Below are 7,500 nucleotides of genomic sequence, written 5' to 3' on the forward strand. Positions count from 1 at the left end.
CCGGCATAGTATTTAATGTGTGTAGCCCTGAAATCCTATGCAATTACCCACAAAATTGTATCCCAGTCAAAGTGCCTCTTAGCCCGGCATAGTATTTAATGTGTATACCCCTGAATCCTATGCAATTACCATAATAATTTTATCCCAGTCAAAGTGCCTCTAGCCCGGCATAGTATTTAATGTGTATACCCCTGAAATCCTATGCAATTACCATAATAATTGTTATCCCAGTCAAAGTGCCTCTTAGCCCGGCATAGTATTTAATGTGTATACCCCTGAAATCCTATGCAATTACCATAATAATTTTATCCCAGTCAAAGTGCCTCTTAGCCCGGCATAGTATTTAATGTGTATACCCCTGAAATCCTATGCAATTACCATAATAATTTTATCCCAGTCAAAGTGCCTCTTGCCCGGCATAGTATTTAATGTGTATACCCCTGAAATCCTATGCAATTACCATAATAATTTTATCCCAGTCAAAGTGCCTCTTGCCCGGCATAGTATTTAATGTGTATACCCCTGAAATCCTATGCAATTACCATAATAATTTTATCCCAGTCAAAGTGCCTCTTGCCCGGCATAGTATTTAATGTGTATACCCCTGAAATCCTATGCAATTACCATAATAATTTTATCCCAGTCAAAGTGCCTCTAGCCCGGCATAGTATTTAATGTGTATACCCCTGAAATCCTATGCAATTACCATAATAATTTTATCCCAGTCAAAGTGCCTCTTGCCCGGCATAGTATTTAATGTGTATACCCCTGAAATCCTATGCAATTACCATCATAATTTTATCCCAGCTTACCCTATCCAATGTCGCCATCATGTGGACAAATCCAGATGGTGCGGGAATTTTTAAAATTGTATCCCAGTCAAAGTGCCTCTTGCCCGGCATAGTATTTAATGTGTATAGCCCTGAAATCCTATGCAATTACCACTCTATGGCACTTATGGAAGTGCCAAGTGCCAAATGCCAAGTGCCAAATGCCAAGTGCCAAGTGCCAAGTGCCACAGGGCAGTGCACACCTAATGTTACCCCAGTCAGAGTGCCTCTTGCCCGGCATAGTATTTAATGTGTATACCCCTGAAATCCTATGCAATTACCACTCTATGGCACTTATGAAAGGTTTAAAGTGCCAAATGCCAAGTGCCAAATGCCAAGTGCCAAGTGCCACAGGGCTCCAGGGGGGTAGTGCACACATAATGTTACCCCGGTCAGAGTGCCTCTTGCCCGGCATAGTATTTAATGTGTGTAGCCCTTTATCCTTTAAAAATGACCCAGTCAGGGGTCTGGCACCTATGGCACTTATGAAAGGTTTAAAGTGCCAAGTGCCAAGTGCCAAGTGCCACAGGGCTCCAGGGGGGCAGTGCACACATAATGTTACCCCGGTCAGAGTGCCTCTTGCCCGGCATAGTATTTAATGTGTGTAGCCTATTATTCCTGTATTAAAATGACCCAGTCAGGGGTCTGGCACCTATGGCACTTATGAAAGGTTTAAAGTGCCAAGTGCCAAGTGCCAAGTGCCACAGGGCTCCAGGGGGGCAGTGCACACCTAATGTTACCCCGGTCAGAGTGCCTCTTGCCCGGCATAGTATTTAATGTGTGTAGCCTATTATCCTGTATTAAAATGACCCAGTCAGGGGTCTGGCACCTATGGCACTTATGAAAGGTTTAAAGTGCCAAGTGCCAAGTGCCAAGTGCCACAGGGCTCCAGGGGGGCAGTGCACACCTAATGTTACCCCGGTCAGAGTGCCTCTTGCCCGGCATAGTATTTAATGTGTGTAGCCTATTATCCTGTATTAAAATGACCCAGTCAGGGGTCTGGCACCTATGGCACTTATGAAAGGTTTAAAGTGCCAAGTGCCAAGTGCCAAGTGCCACAGGGCTCCAGGGGGGCAGTGCACACCTAATGTTACCCCGGTCAGAGTGCCTCTTGCCCGGCATAGTATTTAATGTGTGTAGCCCTTTATCCTTTAAAAATGACCCAGTCAGGGGTCTGGCACCTATGGCACTTATGAAAGGTTTAAAGTGCCAAGTGCCAAGTGCCAAGTGCCACAGGGCTCCAGGGGGGGCAGTGCACACCTAATGTTACCCCGGTCAGAGTGCCTCTTGCCCGGCATAGTATTTAATGTGTGTAGCCCTATTATCCTGTATTAAAATGACCCAGTCAGGGGTCTGGCACCTATGGCACTTATGAAAGGTTTAAAGTGCCAAGTGCCAAGTGCCAAGTGCCACAGGGCTCCAGGGGGGCAGTGCACACATAATGTTACCCCGGTCAGAGTGCCTCTTGCCCGGCATAGTATTTAATGTGTGTAGCCCTTTATCCTTTAAAAATGACCCAGTCAGGGGTCTGGCACCTATGGCACTTATGAAAGGTTTAAAGTGCCAAGTGCCAAGTGCCAAGTGCCACAGGGCTCCAGGGGGGCAGTGCACACATAATGTTACCCCGGTCAGAGTGCCTCTTGCCCGGCATAGTATTTAATGTGTGTAGCCTATTATCCTGTATTTAAAATGACCCAGTCAGGGGTCTGGCACCTATGGCACTTATGAAAGGTTTAAAGTGCCAAGTGCCAAGTGCCAAGTGCCACAGGGCTCCAGGGGGGCAGTGCACACCTAATGTTACCCCGGTCAGAGTGCCTCTTGCCCGGCATAGTATTTAATGTGTGTAGCCCTTTATCCTTTAAAAATGACCCAGTCAGGGGTCTGGCACCTATGGCACTTATGAAAGGTTTAAAGTGCCAAGTGCCAAGTGCCAAGTGCCACAGGGCTCCAGGGGGGCAGTGCACACATAATGTTACCCCGGTCAGAGTGCCTCTTGCCCGGCATAGTATTTAATGTGTGTAGCCCTATTATCCTTTAAAAATGACCCAGTCAGGGGTCTGGCACCTATGGCACTTATGAAAGGTTTAAAGTGCCAAGTGCCAAGTGCCAAGTGCCACAGGGCTCCAGGGGGGCAGTGCACACCTAATGTTACCCCGGTCAGAGTGCCTCTTGCCCGGCATAGTATTTAATGTGTGTAGCCCTTTATCCTTTAAAAATGACCCAGTCAGGGGTCTGGCACCTATGGCACTTATGAAAGGTTTAAAGTGCCAAGTGCCAAGTGCCAAGTGCCACAGGGCTCCAGGGGGGCAGTGCACACATAATGTTACCCCGGTCAGAGTGCCTCTTGCCCGGCATAGTATTTAATGTGTGTAGCCCTTTATCCTTTAAAAATGACCCAGTCAGGGGTCTGGCACCTATGGCACTTATGAAAGGTTTAAAGTGCCAAGTGCCAAGTGCCAAGTGCCACAGGGCTCCAGGGGGGCAGTGCACACATAATGTTACCCCGGTCAGAGTGCCTCTTGCCCGGCATAGTATTTAATGTGTGTAGCCCTTTATTCTTTAAAAATGACCCAGTCAGGGGTCTGGCACCTATGGCACTTATGAAAGGTTTAAAGTGCCAAGTGCCAAGTGCCAAGTGCCACAGGGCTCCAGGGGGGCAGTGCACACCTAATGTTACCCCGGTCAGAGTGCCTCTTGCCCGGCATAGTATTTAATGTGTGTAGCCTATTATCCTGTATTTAAAATGACCCAGTCAGGGGTCTGGCACCTATGGCACTTATGAAAGGTTTAAAGTGCCAAGTGCCAAGTGCCAAGTGCCACAGGGCTCCAGGGGGGCAGTGCACACCTAATGTTACCCCGGTCAGAGTGCCTCTTGCCCGGCATAGTATTTAATGTGTGTAGCCCTTTATCCTTTAAAAATGACCCAGTCAGGGGTCTGGCACCTATGGCACTTATGAAAGGTTTAAAGTGCCAAGTGCCAAGTGCCAAGTGCCACAGGGCTCCAGGGGGGCAGTGCACACCTAATGTTACCCCGGTCAGAGTGCCTCTTGCCCGGCATAGTATTTAATGTGTGTAGCCCTTTATTCTTTAAAAATGACCCAGTCAGGGGTCTGGCACCTATGGCACTTATGAAAGGTTTAAAGTGCCAAGTGCCAAGTGCCAAGTGCCACAGGGCTCCAGGGGGGGGCAGTGCACACCTAATGTTACCCCGGTCAGAGTGCCTCTTGCCCGGCATATTTTTTTTTTTTTAAATAGCTTTAAAAATTACCCAGGCAGGGGTTTGGCACCTATGGCACCTGTGGCACTGCTGATGGAACTTACGACCTTCTTAGGGTTAGGGTTAGGGTTAGGGTTGGGGCGTTTGGCACTTGGTGAAGGGGCGTTTGACACTTGTGTAAGTGGCATTGTGGTATGTGGAAGTGGCATTGTGGTATGTGGAAGTGGCATTGTGGTATGTGGAAGTGGCATTGTGGTATGTGGAAGTGGTATTGTGGCATGTGGCATCTGAGCCTGTGGGCTCCAAGGGCAGTGCTCTATGAATTGAATCCCATTCAAGGTGCCTATTTTCCGGCATAACAATTCATGTCTATAGCCCTAAGCAGGGCATAGCTATGACACAGCCCCGCCCTTGCCCCGCCCGTGCCCCGCCCGTGCCCCGCTCGCGCCGCACCTGTATCCACACCTGGTGATAATTAGGCCATTGATTAGGCGACGGTTGGAAGCTAACAAACATACACACAGGAAGGCAGGAGAGAGAAGCTAGCTATGGACAGCAAACAAAAACGACATGACTGTGGACTTTGTACCAAGACGCATATTTCGCGGATAGACAAACATTTTAAGACTGTCCATGGACTTACACACGCATCTATGGAATGGAATCATGCCGTGCAATGTAGCCCGATTTCGGCTGAGACACAGCAGGCCTACCCAGGGGATTGTATGGAGCCTAACAACGGCGTTGGAAGTGAGTTGTCCGCAGAACAGCAGCTGAGTGGCGAGAGTGAGCAGTCAGCGGTGCAGTCAACCAGTCAGGCGACGGTGCAGTCAACCGGTGAACAATGCTCGGAACCGGGGGAGCAATGCAGCGTCATGTCGCCTTCCACCGATAGCGAAAGTGATGGAGGCGGCGGTGGTGTGCCGTCCACAACTGAAGGTTTGAGTGATGTCATTTTGAATGAATATGCTACCTATATTAAGGGTATTAACCCTTCAGTTAAAAGAATAGACAATAGTCACACCAGTCTGTCACGAGTACGGGAATTCCTCCGCATTATGTCCGAGGACAAATCCGATGAAGGCCTGTGTTTTCTGGACAACTACATGCGTGTGTATGAGTGGTACCGGACATGTGAAGGCCGTAGTTTGGCACCATCCACATTAAAACTATACCGATCAGATGTTAGAAGTTTCCTGAAATATCTTATTCAGTTCCGGCCGAATGGTCTGCAAGCTAAAGCCAGTGTAATTCGCAAATTGTTACTCTGCTTGGCAAAGATAGACAGGGATTCTAGGCAGAGCCTGGCAACGCACATGGCACAATTTCGCAGACGCTGCAGGGACGAGGTGCTCAGCGCTGCGGAGTTAAAACGATTTTTGGAGCTAAGCAATGCATCTATTCCTTCTGTTCTCAGCAGGCTGGAAGTCCGAGCCACCTCATCTGACAGACGCAGGTTTGCGGCTCTCATGTCCAGCCGGTTGGCGACTTTTAATGGAACTCGACGATCCCCAGTCACCATGTTCGGTGAGAGTGATTTCAATGAAATAACCAATGAAAGTGGGGTTTATCAAATGACTGTAGCAAGCCACAAAACTAACTACAGCTTCGGGGAGTGCAGAATTGTTATATCTGATGAGGAATACACTTGGCTTCAACGATTCCATCGGATCAGGCCTCATCTGAGTGGAATGACCCCAGACACAACACTCTTCTTTTTCACATGCTCTGGTAAACCATACGGTAATCTCTGTGATTGTGTGGGTAAGATTTTTGCAGAGTTTGGCATTGGAAGGAAAGTGACATTTGGTACAATTCGAAGAAGCATTGCCACATTAAACTTTAATCTTGGGTCGCTTACAGACCGTGGAACTGTGGCTGACCACATGTGTCACTCCCTGGAGACGCAGGCACGCTACTACCGTTCCCATAATTTGCCTCATAATGCAAGCCAGGCTCGGAGACTAATTGAGGGACAAATCAATCCATGAATAACTCTAAATAAATACAATATTTTTTGCAATTAATCCTTGTCTTTGTGTGTCATTTTCATTCGATTTCAATAGGAGCACCTAGTAACCCAAAAATAATACCAGGTGCACTCATTCGATTAGAATGGGAGCACCTGGTAACCCAAAAATAATACCAGGTGCACGGAGGGGAGGATGAGTACAGACATTTTATATAAAAGCTCCATAAATCCCTTAGGCCGGTGGCCACTGACTTGTGCCCGTAGTATGGTGCTCCCATATCGGGCATGGGTGTGGGCAGGCCCTTAAAAGTCATTTTCATTCGATTTCTGTAGCAGCACCTGGTAACCCAAACTAACATAAGGTGGTGTCAGTAGTGAGGATGCGGACAGACCTTTTATATAAAAGCTCCATAAATCCCTTAGGCCGGTGCCTACTGACTTGTGCCCGTAGTATGGTGCTCCCATAGCGGGCATGGGTGTCTGCAGGTCATTTAAATTCGTTTTCATTCGATTTAAATAGGGGCACCTGGTAACCCAAAAAGTGGGCACTCTGTCGTTTTTCCTGAGTAGTTCAACATAGAAAGTATTCAGACCTTATTTTTGAAAAGCTCCATAAATCCCTTAGGCCGGTGCCCACTGACTTGTGCCCATAGTATGGTGCTCCCATAGCGGGCATGGGTGTCTGCAGGTCATTTAAATTCATTTTCATTCGATTAGAATAGGAGCACCTGGTAACCCAAAAATAATACCAGGTGCACGGAGGGGAGGATGAGTACAGACATTTTATATAAAAGCTCCATAAATCCCTTAGGCCGGTGCCCACTGACTTGTGCCCATAGTATGGTGCTCCCATAGCGGGCATGGGTGTCTGCAGGTCATTTAAATTCATTTTCATTCGATTAGAATAGGAGCACCTGGTAACCCAAAAGAGGGCACTTAGCCGTTTTTCCTGAGTAGTTCAACATAGAATATTTTCGGACCTTTTTTGAAAAGCTCCATAAATCCCTCAGGCCGGCCCCCACTGACTTGTGCCCATAGTATGGTGCTCCCATAGCGGGCATGGGTGTCTGCAGGCCATTTAAAATCATTTTCATTCGATTTCAATAGCAGCACCTGGTAACCCAAAAATAATACCAGGTGCACTCATTCGATTTCAATAGGAGCACCTGGTAACCCAAAAATAATACCAGGTGCACAGAAGGGAGGATGAGTACAGACATTTTTTAAAAGCTTCATAAATCACTCAGGCCGGCCCCAACTGACTTGGGTCCGTAGTATGGTTGTTCCATATAGGGTATTGAGGTATGTAGCCTATCTAAAATCATTTAAAACCATTATAAAAATATGCACCTGGTAACCCAAAAATAATACCAGGTGCACGGCAGTGGCACTCTGTCACTTTTTCGACCAATTCCCGAAATCTTGAAATAATGATAAAACATAATTCCCGATGGGCTAGATGCCCCAAATTTTGGCTCATA

This window comes from Salvelinus namaycush, unplaced genomic scaffold, assembly GCF_016432855.1.
Source record: "Salvelinus namaycush isolate Seneca unplaced genomic scaffold, SaNama_1.0 Scaffold3058, whole genome shotgun sequence".
NCBI classification, from domain to species: domain Eukaryota; kingdom Metazoa; phylum Chordata; class Actinopteri; order Salmoniformes; family Salmonidae; genus Salvelinus; species Salvelinus namaycush.